This window comes from Amia ocellicauda, chromosome 20 (genome assembly GCF_036373705.1).
Source record: "Amia ocellicauda isolate fAmiCal2 chromosome 20, fAmiCal2.hap1, whole genome shotgun sequence".
NCBI lineage: Eukaryota > Metazoa > Chordata > Actinopteri > Amiiformes > Amiidae > Amia > Amia ocellicauda.
The window spans coordinates 7,080,684-7,095,474 of NC_089869.1; the positions used below are offsets into that span (position 1 = coordinate 7,080,684).

Genomic DNA, 14,791 nt, shown 5'->3' on the forward strand with positions numbered 1-14,791 from the left:
CAAAAATAGAAATAATGCATTTTTGATAAGGTCCAAATTTTTCAAAAGCTCTGTTACGCAACACCTTAAAATCTGAAATTGGCTGAGTGAAGACAATCATCTAAAGTTAAAAGCCTTATTTTCTTACAGAGAAATGCCTTTCATTTCCTTTTCTTGCCAATCTTACTGACTGCTAAGAAACCAAATCCATTTAGTCAGAATCTGCATTATTGCTATTCTTTCTTTTTAGGTGGACCTTCACAGTGGTAGGTGCCTAAACGCTAATAGAGTATATTAACTGAAAAGCATGAAATATTATAATGCATGCTACCGAAAGCATAGCACAATGACAAAAAAACTCAAACCATGAGAATTAAAAGCCTTTTGCCTTTGAAGCATCATTAACATCCCAACCAGTGATCAAAACATCCATTAATAACAAGCAAACAACAGCCAAATACACCAGATCATTTAAAGTTGTCTCTTATGGGTGTTTTTCAGATTAAACTAAACAACACTGCTTCGTTCACACTCTTTCTGCAGCAAAACATCTGCCTGTTTATTTACTGACCACGATAAATGATTTCTCCCCATTGTTTTTAGCCATAAGCACTGCTCACAAGAAGCTGAAACATCATCATTCTGCTTGTAATTGGAAGTCACACACAGTAAAAAAGAAACTTGATTCTGCGGGGAAAAGTACTGTGCAGAAAAATAATGACAGCTTCATGAAACAATTATGAGACACTTGCCCTAATCCATCATGAACGCAAGTCCAACACATTTATCCCCTTTAAACCACAAAGATCACTTAACTTTTAGTACCATTTGTACTGTTCTTCTCATAGCATTGAAACATTCAGTTTCTGCAGTGCATAAACATTGTGACTTGCACTTAGTGTTCTGAGATTTGGATACCTTGATACCATACTCTGCCTAAGATCACGATATTTTATATTATCATAATCACCTGGATTTGATGTCCATTACATGTTAAATGGCTGTTAAATTTAAAATAGTGTGGTAGAAGCTAAAACACATTTACTAATGCATGGTGGAATGCTTGCTGTTTAATTTTAAATGTATGTTATGTTTACATAAGAAGAAATACAAATAATATTGTAATAAATACAAATAGTTTAACTCAAAAATCCAATGAATAATAGACATTGCTGGCACTTTTGACATAGGATTGTTTAACGTCAAACGTCACGTCGGCAAAATCTGTGTGATTAATCTAGGTAAACGAACTTATTATGTTTTCAATAGGCCTGTATGAAGCTGTACTAATTCAAAATCATATTGTTACAAATATATATCATAACAAAGCATTATGTACACTTTGGAGGAGTTCATAAAATCCAAATAAAATGTCAAACAAAAGTTAGCAACAGCAACAGTAAAGGTATTTCCAGGGACTCACCGGAGCGCAGGCCGGGGGCTGAGCGGCGATAACTCTGGCTGGATTCGTCCGGTAAAAATAAAACTGTGCTCGGTTTCAAAGTGTGCCGAAGTCTCAACAAATAAAACATATGTTTTGTATCATTACATTTCTATATATCGACGACATAACTGTGAAAAAACAAATGTCTAGTCATACAAAATTATATAAACTGAACAAGTTCATATTCCACACAGGAACCATGTGTTTGATAATGGGCTCTTACTATACTTTCATAATGAGCAATGACGTTTACCATTTTTATGGCTGTACAGTTTACCAAAATACTCAATATTTCTGAAAAATACAGAGAATACTCCGGTCTCACGCCGAATTCAGTGAGCCACGGGAACCATGGGGATGTGCGCATGCGCGGCAGGGTTAGCGGTGGGGCCATTGTGCATGCTGAACAGGTTGTTTGAATACAGCAGCGGCAGCAACATCTGTATACACTGTTTCTTCATGTGTGTAAATGAGTTATTCTTTACTCTTACTACATCGTGATTATCGAACTGTAGGCTGCATAAGTAATTAAAGTAAGTTGCACTCATCAGCACATACGTTATTGTGTATTTTATCTCGTCTTACTGTAAAATATGTAGATTTTGTTTAAGTCGCCCTGGGTAAGAGTGTCTGCTAAGAAAATGTAAAAGAAAACGGATTCGTGTAAGTCAGGGGTTAATTAATTTTAATTAACTTATCATTATTATTATTATTATTATTATTATTATTATTATTATTATTTTATTATTATTTTTAAATGTATTGTCATGGAGGTTTGTTGCACTCAGTGCTTGTTATTGTGTGGAACCTGGTAGCAGCCCTTCCTGGTTATTAGCCGACAGGATGTGACGTATGTCCTATATAGCGCCTGTGCTCCCGTCAGTGAGTTGATTGCTCTCCGATTCCCGGTTCCGGTTGCCGAGTACACGTGTGGACTGGGACTCGTCAAAAACAGGCATTTGGTTCGTGATTTCTATACATAAGCAGCTAAACTGCGGATCGTTTGACGTGTGGACATATTTCAGCCTCGCCTCCAAAATATACAAGTGCACACACAACCAGGGAGGGGGCTCATAGCTTGTATTCCCCTAGAAACTCCTACATCTGGACTGGAAGCAGCTGATTTCCAATGCAGACGCGTATTTCTAGCAGGTGCACAAATTGTGCATCCTCCCCGGTTTCAATCACAGAGCTCCACCGAAACAGATCTGTGATGGACCAGCACCAGAAACCGCGTCTAGTTTGCATGTATAATCTCGGTCGATGTGTGATTTTTCGCTGGTGATGTGTGGTTGTGAAGCAAAGATATATTTGAGTCCAAATCTGCCTGATTTCATGGCGATTTTGAGCGGAGTTTTTCGACTTCGAAATGACTCGACCCGGGCTCTGCTCTCCACTCTCGGGGGCCGGCAAGGCGGGTCAGCGGGGCCTGCTGCTCCGGACTCTGCCACCCCTGCTTTCGCGGGAGGAGGGAGTGGGGCTCCTGCCTGGGCTCCTGCCTGGGCTCCTGCCTGGGCTCCTGCCTTGGCTCCAGCAATGACAGAAACGCTGAACTTTAAAGCAGATTGTGGTTATTTATTTACCACAGGAATACATACTGAGCCACTTCAGTCACTCGGGTGTGCATTGCACCCAGTAAGCAAGGGGCCAATGCTTCCAAGGGGCACGTTTTTCTTTCCTTAAATATTGTGCATTTTTTTCAGATTTAGTAAATAAGCTGTAGTGCTCACATTGATAAATATTTCATGTTTTTAAATAAATGTTCAATCTTATGCCTGTAGCCAGATGCAGTGGGAAATCCGTGGAATATATCCGGGAGGCATTTCACGGGTCCACGACTATTCGTCCCCGTCAGTTTGTTTCGGTGACAGCGTTGCGAGGAGCAGAAAGGAGCCTGGAAATGTATATAAATATTGTAGTTTATTTATCATTTAACATAGTTTATGCTCAAAAATTTCAATTATTTCCATATGAAATATTGAGAAGATGAGTATTAATTTATCAAAAGAACAACAGGTTATTGCAGCATATTTGAATGTATAATCATGATAGTAGCTAAACCCATAAACACTGAAAAGCACTTCACATGGGAAGGCAGCGTTTATATAAAATCATGCAGGTGATTTGAAAGTTTACAGGAACTTACACAGTAATGACAGTAGTTAAAATATATTTAAGTAAATAATGCATACTTTCTTATGTTTTAAATGTATCTGCAGGTTACTCAGTTCCCTAAATGTCAGAGGATGAGCACTGCAGTGCCATTGCTGTATAAGTCGGCAGTTGTATTTCACAATATATATTGTCTTTAACTATGTAATTCTGAAGCATGATATTGAACAGACACAACATCAGTAATCATTCCACCACCAATTTGTGATTTGCTATCCATAACAATAAGCATTTCTTTCATTTATCATAAGTTGCCCAGATAATTGGAGATTTGGAAAAATATATTTTGCCCTGTCCTAAAAATATATAATTAGATTCAATGTGTTCAGAGTTGTTAGTTTTATATTAACTTTGAAAAACTAAATCTACACTGTTCTTTTGCAGGGCTCTAAGCAAACTTTGCCAGCAGAAGCCATAGACCTGGGACACACATCTAGTCAGTTATGTTTGGGTTTAGGACCAAGAAACAACTGACCACATGTCATTTACCATATTTCCTCATGTTTGGACAAGAGGCCTACCCCTCTGAAGTCCCAGAATCTTTTGAGGTAGGTTTATTTTTTGTAAGTGCAGGTAGATTGTCTTTACATGATCACAGTTAGAATATTTGGTTTCCATTGTACTGTACATGTTAATGTCCTGGCAACACAGACTTTTATTAGATTGCATGTAGTCTGCTTTGTAACATACGTTGTTTTCTCTTTTTTTTTTATTAATATCATGGTTTACAACCACTTCTTTGTAAACGCATTTCCTATACTTTTGCAACTATCAAAATGGAATTTGGCATATTAGAACAATGTGTTTTCGTATTATTGTTTAACATAAAGTTTCAGTAATCCAGCGGTTTTCAATCCGGTCCTGGAGTACCCCCTGCCCTGCTGGTTTTTGTTCCAACCTAGGTCTTAATTACTTAATTGAATGGTATATTGCTTTGTTAGGTCAATTAATGATTCAATTAAGCAATTAAGACCTCAGTTGGAACAAAAACCAGCAGGGCAGGGGGTACTCCAGGACCGGATTGAAAACCACTGCAGTAATCCATCAAAAGAAGGAGAGGTGAAAAAGTTTTGTCACCCCCCCCTCAAGATTACAATTATTAATAATGAATATCATGTAAAAAATGTTACTTTCTTTTGGCTACAATGGAATTTGAAGCAATATATTAAAAGCTATTTCAAATAACTGTTACAGTTCCTTTGAACAGTGCAATATGTGTAAGCAACATTACAAAATAGCACTTTCCAACACAGAAGTTTCTCCAGAAATGTCTGTTGTAGTTCAACACTATTATACCCCATGGTGCTACAGATGCAAATGCAATAATGACAAAAAATACAATTACCATATATATATATATATATATACACTCACCTAAAGGATTATTAGGAACACCTGTTCAATTTCTCATTAATGCAATTATCTAACCAACCAATCACATGGCAGTTGCTTCAATGCATTTAGGGGTGTGGTCCTGGTCAAGACAATCTCCTGAACTACAAACTGAATGTCTGAATGGGAAAGAAAGGTGATTTAAGCAATTTTGAGCGTGGCATGGTTGTTGGTGCCAGACGGGCCGGTCTGAGTATTTCACAATCTGCTCAGTTACTGGGATTTTCACGCACAACCATTTCTAGGGTTTACAAAGAATGGTGTGAAAAGGGAAAAACATCCAGTATGCGGCAGTCCTGTGGGCGAAAATGCCTTGTTGATGCTAGAGGTCAGAGGAGAATGGGCCGACTGATTCAAGCTGATAGAAGAGCAACTTTGACTGAAATAACCACTCGTTACAACCGAGGCATGCAGCAAAGCATTTGTGAAGCCACAACACGTACAACCTTGAGGCGGATGGGCTACAACAGCAGAAGACCCCACCGGGTACCACTCATCTCCACTACAAATAGGAAAAAGAGGCTACAATTTGCACAAGCTCACCAAAATTGGACAGTTGAAGACTGGAAAAATGTTGCCTGGTCTGATGAGTCTCGATTTCTGTTGAGACATTCAGATGGTAGAGTCAGAATTTGGTGTAAACAGAATGAGAACATGGATCCATCATGCCTTGTTACCACTGTGCAGGCTGGTGGTGGTGGTGTAATGGTGTGGGTGATGTTTTCTTGGCACACTTTAGGCCCCTTAGTGCCAATTGGGCATCGTTTAAATGCCACGGCCTACCTGAGCATTGTTTCTGACCATGTCCATCCCTTTATGACCACCATGTACCCATCCTCTGATGGCTACTTCCAGCAGGATAATGCACCATGTCACAAAGGTCCAATCATTTCAAATTGGTTTCTTGAACATGACAATGAGTTCACTGTACTAAACTGGCCCCCACAGTCACCAGATCTCAACCCAATAGAGCATCTTTGGGATGTGGTGGAACGGGAGCTTCGTGCCCTGGATGTGCATCCCAAATCTCCACCAACTGCAAGATGCTATCCTATCAATATGGGCCAACATTTCTAAAGAATGCTTTCAGCACCTTGTTGAATCAATGCCACGTAGAATTAAGGCAGTTCTGAAGGCGAAAGGGGGTCAAACACAGTATTAGTATGGTGTTCCTAATAATCCTTTAGGTGAGTGTATGTACATGTGCTTTTTTTGTTTTTTATTTTTAATAAATTTGCAAAGATTTCAAACCAACTTCTTTCACGTTGTCATTATGGGATATTGTTTGTAGCATTTTGAGGAAAATAATGAATTTAATCAATTTTAGAATAAGGTTGTAACATAACAAAATGTGGAAAAAGTAAAGTGCTGTGAATACTTTCCGGATGCACTGTATATGTCAGGGTTTTACAAGATGCATGTATGATTTGCAGTGTAAGTGGAACATGTGTTCAGTTGATTCAATTGTATGATATGGACATTTTGTGCTTAAGTCTGTAAAAGGGGAAAAAAGGTTGTTAGAAAATTGTTTTGTTTTTTTCAATGTGGGGGAGGTGTTACGGGTGTGTTATGATCATTATAATCACTGGAGGCTCTGTGGCGCATGGATAGTACATACTGTTGTTGCTGGGAAAGGAGGATGTGTGGATCTTCTAGAAAGTCATCCAGGGAAGTGCACAGGTTCTGGAAATGCATTTTAATGGATGTAAAAAGATTGCAGCCTGCCATAGAGGAGAAGGATGGACAGCTGATAAAGAGTTGGGGGGCTGGACATTTGCCCAATTTAGAAAAGCTGATGGGAAAGCTCCATGCTGAGAGCATTAACTTTTCTCAAGTTATGATGTCAGTGTTGCCTTTGGATCCATACCAACACACCCATAAGAATTTGCACAAAAAATACAAGTAAATAACCATGCCGGACTGGTTGCACTGACTTGTTTATGGACATTACCGATATCTTGATACTTTGAATCATATTGTTGTTATTATCATGCTGTACATTGTCTTGTTTTAATATATTGGAGATGAGATTATATTGTCTGCTGTCATGAATAACTGTGGGCAAGTCTGGTTGGATGTGTGGAAGGAAAGTTAGACTTAGAAATTCCTTTCTCACATATGCTTTCTCTATTGTATACTTAAGAAAGATAAGGTCAGGCTAGAAGGTAGTTTGACCTCTGTTTGTTATTTACGATGAGCATCTTGGAGACAATGTCAAACGGTATGATTTAAGTGCCTGCTCCCTAATCCATGTGTTGACCTATGAACTCTGTCCTATAATGATATATATTCTGCTTGGCTAACTTTTTAAAATAACATAGTAATGACTTTCTAATTATAACCAGATCTGACTTCTGTGTGTATAAAAAGCTCTGACTTTTAGCATGGAGTTAGAGCAGCTTTGGAATCTGCTTTGTTCACTGTTCCTCTCCACGCTGTGTGAAAATAAAGGCATTGCAACAAATGCTCCAACCTGATTGAAGACTGAGTTTCTTCCACAGATGTTAAATGTTGTACCTACCCAGTGTGTTAGTGTGTTAGGTTGTTCGCAGCTGTAGCATAAGCATTAACATATCCCAAATTTGAGTGGACATGTTTGAAGACGCAGATGGAGTTGCAGTAACTCTGGCGCCTCAATCATAACGAGTAGAAGTGACTCAAACTCAGTGTCTCTTGATCTGCAGGAACACAAGATGTGTAAAAGCTTTTCCTGACAAACATATCGAGATGTGTGATTATGATTGTTCCATGAGCAAGTGCTGTGAAAAAACTCCTTGACTCCTTGTAGCCTATTAAACAAGAAAATACATTTGGGCATTTATTCATATTATAGTCATCTTATTTTTATCCTTGTAGTATTTAGACAGGACACTTATTTGGGTTCCAGGGCTTTGATAATGTGATCAGACTGTTACTAATAATAGTACGGTTCTCCCACGCTATACCACTAAACGCCCAACCTCGTTTACCGATATGAAATCTGTTATTGTTACCTTGTATACCGCCACCCTCGCTAACCACCACCCGCTAATTTACCAAGCCAAACAAGTGGACATGTGTAGCTTACCTCATTATAGCACCAACATTCCTGGTACAGGTTCATCAGGCTTTTGTAGCAGGATGAGAGTACAGGTCATAGATCATTGCTATGTGCCTGCTTGGTTTTTCTCTTTTCAGAAAAACAGGACCACGGCCAGCAGCAGGAGGCTTTCCACAGGCTGTGATCACAAACGGCACCAGGCAGCTCTTGCAGGGTCAGGACCTCAGACAGCGGTGTGGAAGCAGACACAAGGAGTGTGTGCTGAAGAAGAACTCAAAAATACAGGACGGCTTTCATGAATAAAGGCAATTGGACAGGATGACAACCCTGCTCGGCAAACAACCACCTTCCTCTGGATGACACCCCCTTTGGTATCGACTTCGGCCTGTGGAACGACAACAGATTGTGCTGTTTTGTGGAGTGATTGTCCTGGTAAGCAGCTTAGCGTCCCAGGAAACCAATAGCTTGTGTGGAGCTTGAATAAAGCTTGCTTCCCAGCTGCCTCACCTGCCCACAATTCCAGACGTCCCACCCCCATACCAACTCCACTCTGCATACACTGTTTAACTTATTTGAAAAAAGTATTTTAAAGTCGGGATTTTAGCACTTAAAACACTTAACACCTTAGACGGCACTGGACACATACTTATCATTGTTGTTCTGTTAATACAAAAATGAGAACTACATCCTCTTCGTGACTTCATTTTTTATATTGTAAGTCATATGTTAAGTTCGAAAGGCACTACAAAAAACTCACTGGAGTTTACTTAATTTAGTATGAAAATGGAGTTCTCTTAATGCACTTGGGATTTCTGGTTTCAAATACACCATTAACCTCTCTGGCAATTGTATGGTACCTAAATGCATATTAATATATACATGAGATGTCCTAGGGCAAATTAAAAAATACATACAGTACTGTGCAAAGGTTTTAGGCAGATGTGAAAAAATGCTATAAAGTAAGAATGCTTACAAAATAGACATGTTAATAGATTATATTTATCAATGAACTAAATGCAAAGTGAGTGAACAGAAGAAAAATCTACATTAAGTCAATATTTGGTGTGACCACCCTTTGCCATCAAACAGCATCAATTCTTCTAGGTACACTTGCACACAGTTTTTGAAGGAACTCAGCAGGTAGGTTGGCCCAAACATCTTGGATAACTAACCACAGTTCTTCTATGGATTTAGGCAGCCTCAGTTGCTTCTCTCTCTTCATATAATCCCAGATAGACTTGATGATGATCATGATGATGATCAGGGCTCTGTGGGGGCCATACCATCACTTCCAGGACTCCTTGTTCTTTACGCTGAAGATAGTTCTTAATGACTTTCGCTGTATGTTTGGGATCGTTGTCATGCTGCAGAATAAATTTGGGGCCAATCAGATGCCTCCCTGATGGTATTGCATGATGGATAAGTATCCGCCTGTACTTCTCAGCATTGAGGAGACCATTCATTCTGACCAAATCATTTGCAGAAATGCAGCCCAAAACTTGCAAGGAACCTCCACCATGCTTCACTGTTACCTGCAGACACTCATTCGTGTACCGCTCTCCAGCCCTTCGGCAAACAAACTGCCTTCTGCTACAGCCAAATATTTCAAATTTTGACTCATCAGTCCAGAGCACCTGCTGCCATTTTTCTGCACCCTAGTTCCTGTGTTTTCATTCATAGTTGAGTCGCTTGGCCTTGTTGCCACGTCAGAGGTATGGCTTTTTGGCCGCAAGTCTTCCATGAAGGCCACTTCTGACCAGACTTCTCTAGACAGTAGATGGGTGTACCAGGGTCCAACTGTTTTCTGCCAATTCTGAGCTGAAGGCACTGCTGGACATCTTCCAATTGGGAAGGGAAGTAAGCATGATGTGTCTTTCATCTGCTGCAGTAAGTTTCCTTGGCCGACTACTGCGTCCACCGTCCTCAACGTTGCCCGTTTCTTTGTGCTTCTTCAAAAGAGCTTGGACAGCACATCTGGAAACCCCTGTCTGCCTTGAAATGTCTGCCTGGGAGAGACCTTGCTGATGCAGTATAACTACCTTATTTCTTGTTGCTGTGCTCAGTCTTGCCATGGTTTATGACTTTTGAGAGGAAACTGTCTTCAGCAACCTCACCTTGTTAGCTGAGTTTGGCTGTTCTCACCCAGTTGTATTCCTCCTACACAGCTGTTTCTGTTTTAGTTAATGATTGTGTTTCAACCTATGTATTGAATTGATGATGATCATTAGCACCTCTTTGGTATGATTGTTTAATCATACACCTGACTATATGCCTACAAAATCCCTGACTTTGTGTAAGTGTACCTAGAAGAATTGATGCTGTTTTGAAGACAAAGGGTGGTCACACCAAATATGGATTTGATGTAGATTTTTCTTCTGTTCACTCACTTTGCATTTTGTTAATTGATATATATAATCTATTAACATGTCTATAAAGCATTCTTACTTTACAGCATTTTTTCACACCTGCCTAAAACTTTTGCACAGTTCTATACATTAAATCAATAAAATTCACATGAAACTGAACCATGGATCCCATCCCATTTCCACCACAAGAATCTGTGACCCCAGCAAGCACTTTACCACTATTTTCCCCACACCTATTCCCACCTACTGGCTTCCCACTCTTCACGCCTTGCAGCTGTCTTCCGCCTCCTTCACTCACAGCTGACTGCTTGCCTACTACTCAGTCTTTTATACACTATCCCCACTCTTCACTTCAAGATTAGTTTTCCTTTTCTCATTCCATTTCCTCCCTTTCCAATGATTGCATAACTTTCCTTTTTCTGTATATTCCCTATTCTTAAGAAGAAGAAGAAAGCCAACTCCATCTGGAAGTACCTGCATCACTTTAACTCAGCATTTGTTATTTTACACTGGTAGCGAGAGGGGAATTGAGCTGGTCTGAAAACGAATGTGCTGTCTGCAGAATTAAAGAGTCCCAGTCCTCTAGCCATGCGACAGACGCTTAATATATGCAATCAGCAGTAATGGATTTCACAACTAAACGATGGTAGCAAAGACGGAATATGTACTCTGTAAGATTTGTTTCTGTGACACCTTACAAAGTACCACCTTCAAAATGTCAGTGCAGTGATGGTTATGACAATTTTCCAAACATTTTTTCTTTTCACTTTAAACATACTTCTCAAGTGTATTTCATCTGAGCTATGTCTGACATATGCAAGATGTTTCAGCAAGGTAGTGTTTTTAGAGATTGGCCATCCTTAGTATATTGTTGTAAACTGTGCTATTTACCTTATCTGTCTTAAGCAGATTTTCTCTGCAGACCTTCTCAAAGGAACTTACCAGTTACTTACAGGCATTGTTGCTAAATATGCTTTTTCATTCTAAATAATCTCTTAAGGTTTCAAAAGTAGCATTTCAAAAGTAGAAATCACTCCAGAAGCACAGTAGTATAGCACTTTTTTAATTGTATGTTAGATAGTCGATATCAGATATACCATATTCAAATAAGTAGAGCTATATCTGTTGGAAGTTTTGTTACTTGCCTTCTCAGTGAAAGTTATGTATCTGGCATCATTAAATGAGAATTAAGCTTTATAATCAAACCTTGCTGTCCACAAGGTGGCACTATGAAACAGAAGAAATTAACAGATTATCAATGTTCACTTCCTTAATGTTGTGGCATTTTCAAATGGCTTTTAATTTTTTTTACTTTGCTCTGTTTAAATCTCTTGATTAATCTTTTTTTTTTTTTTCCTGTATTTTGCACAGTCATCATTCACATTGTTCTGTTCTTTTTCTTTTGATATCAGTAGCTGGAAGCTTTGTGAAAAACAGGTTTGGCACCACAGACTGGAGTCCTAACGACAAGCAATAAGAGGCTGATCAAATCTATTGTGTTTTTAACAGAGAACTCAATCAAAAGTTGCCTTCCTGCCCTAACAGCTTTGTAATCTTGAATCATTAGTTTGAGTCTTTGTAGCACACAAGTGCCATTATACTCCTGGATTGTCCTTCACAAATAAAGCATGACAGACTACAGCTTTATTACAAACTGACACTTTTGTATTGCACTTACAACCTGAAGGAGACCATACAGACACGTATATCCTGTACAATTATTTGCCCTGAAGCAGCCTTTTACCAAAGCTTGTGTGTGTGAACTTAATTCTGTATCTTATAGCATGCGAAGGACATTTCAGGGTATACAAGTATAAAATAGTATTCTTTACTGGGCAAACAATTCTACACAATTTTGTATCTGGATCAGTTTGATCATTTTCTTTATAATGTCCCAAGATTTTATGCATTCAATCTGACCTGTTTTCGCTCGGAGAACGCCTCCCTACCAGGTAGATAAACTATCTTGTGAATTGCCTTGCATGATAGCAGCAGCAGTGAAATGTGACAATTAGGAACGTTTTCTGTCAAAATACCCTTTGGAAAAGTGGTTTAAATAAACTGTAGTTCGTCTTGTGGAAGTAAAGCATTAAAATGATGTCCCTGTACCAGCATAGCCAAGGTCTAGTAAACTCATTCCATAACCTCCCTTTTTGTAAATCAACAATTCTAAATGGACCCTTATGCCCACAATCATTTCATGTTGCTGGTTTGAGGCCTGCAAATTTAATTAATTGTTTTCTTTCCCCGAAGGACAACTATTCAACAGACGAAAGCTTAACGATAATTCCTGATCAAGATTGCATTATCGTTGACAGCTTGATGAAAATGCAAATGCAAATGCAAATAAAGAAATGTCAAACGGAGCAATAAAGCCAGCTCTATCACGCAGCAAAATTGAAAGGTGACACCCATGGGAAGTAAATGCCATTGCGTATGGAAAAGGCGCTGCAGTAATTAAAGTTAACTAACAGAAGTGTGTAACATTTGCATTACGTTGACCCCAGTTGGTTGGCCTTGTAGTATAGAAAATGAACTGAGTGGTAACCATGGAATCGGAATCTGTTCCCTGTGCTGTAACGTCCGTGCATTCCTGCTGGAGATGTGTGAAGAGCTCCTGTTAAACTACCTTTGTGTGATGCATGACGGCCCTCAACATGCCGTTCTCATCTCCCTTTGTGTGCTTGTTTGTTTAATAAATACAGAGTGAAGTACAATATTCTTCACATACTTTTTATGCAAACAGATTGTTCAATAGATAAACGTTTTTTTCTTTCTTTTCAGGTAATGAATACATCTAAGGCACAAACATTACGGGATGGGACTGACATTTCTTCTAAGTAGTGTCTGAATGCCTCAGCTGTGATGATTTTCATGAAAACAATTACAGTGGATTACAGCAGTCAGCTTTGGGTAACTTGGATCACTGCAGGAGCCCCAAGGTGACCTTATCTATTCAAGCTCTCAACAGTGTGTCAAGTTTTGTGTGTCTGTGTTTGTATATTGTGACACTGTGTGGGGTTGGACACGGCATCTGGGCTTAGGAAATACAAAGGCAGGGTACTGTGCAAAGACGTGTACATTTATACTGTGCGCTGTGAGACATACACAAATCAACAAAACCTCGAATTCGAAGGTAAATAAACATGCAAAACAGGGCCTTAACACACACAAATACTAACAAAACAGACCAACAGCTACCACTCCAAAACGCAATCCAAATCCAGTCCAAGTTCAATAGCAAGGCCCTTTACCATCCTTAATCATCTCTCTCTCATAAGTCATTCTAAATTGGGGCAATATTTACACTCCACCCATAATCTGTTTGAATATTTTTTTTAATCAATGCTTTGCTGGTCTCAAATGTAACTCAGTAACCAGGATTCCTCGTCACTTTCTATTACCTTGACAGAGCACATATAGGCAAAGTGTCAAGCATAAGGAGGTTCGCAATCAATGCGTAGAACCACATTTGTAATATAAAGCATTTATTTTACTCACTCGCTCCTTTAATATTCTTTAATATCCTATACTCTAGTTTATTTGTGAATCAGTATATTCAGTGGTAACCAGACCATTATTAATGGTTCCTAACTGTATTATAAACTGTTTACCAATAATTTATTAATGACACCGAGTCCTGTAGCCTTAGTGATACCAAACTTTAAAAAAAAAAATGTAGTCCAAGCTTGAACCATATGCCTTGGTTGCCAAAGTGGAACAAACTGCACGGTGCGTGAAGAATTTGAGACAAAAACATGGCTATTTATATTATTTAGTTTATAAATGGCTTTTTGTATGATGTTAACAGCTATTGTAAATTCAGACAAATTATGATTACCTTCATCCTAGCCAGAGGTTGTACAGCTCCTGTCCTGGAGGGGAGCAATCCCACATGAAAAAAAACAATTCCCTCAGACCTCTCTCTGCAGTGATTTATTTGCTAGCATTGTTGGATTTCAGAGTTGCACCTCTTACCAGGTTTAGATTTAATGGAAAATTAAATCAATCAATAACAGAAAAGCTCCACAGTAATCTGACATAGACCATTAGCTGCCTAAACACACACTGTAAAGTTTATAGCTGACTCTGGAAAGGAGCCAAGTAATTAGCACACCTTGTCTAAACAGGATTAAAATATGGCAAGTTGGTAGCTTCTAACCAAGGCGATTACTTTAAAGACTGTTACAGTGTAAGCGGAGGCTGTGGCAGGCCTGTATATCAGGGAACACATGGGGAATCTCTGCCTGTGTTTGGTGACTTCTCATTACAATGCCTAATTTCCAGATAATTACTTTTGAAGGCACCAGTGTGTATTTGTTTTAATGTGAAAACGCATCAAAATGAGTGGGGTTTCCAAGGAAAGGGCTTTTACCCCTCTGCATGATATATACATCA

The 14,791-nt window shown here is 39.0% G+C and overlaps 1 long non-coding RNA gene across 1 annotated transcript; it reads left to right on the forward strand.

Moving 5' to 3' along the window:
• The first annotated feature begins 2,327 nt into the window (after positions 1 to 2,327).
• Positions 2,328 to 13,692, forward strand: LOC136716155 (uncharacterized). The gene is made up of 4 exons (XR_010805125.1): positions 2,328 to 2,385; positions 3,980 to 4,143; positions 8,165 to 8,459; positions 13,178 to 13,692. It is a non-coding gene; the product is annotated as an uncharacterized LOC136716155 (long non-coding RNA).
• The last annotated feature ends 1,099 nt before the right edge of the window (positions 13,693 to 14,791 follow it).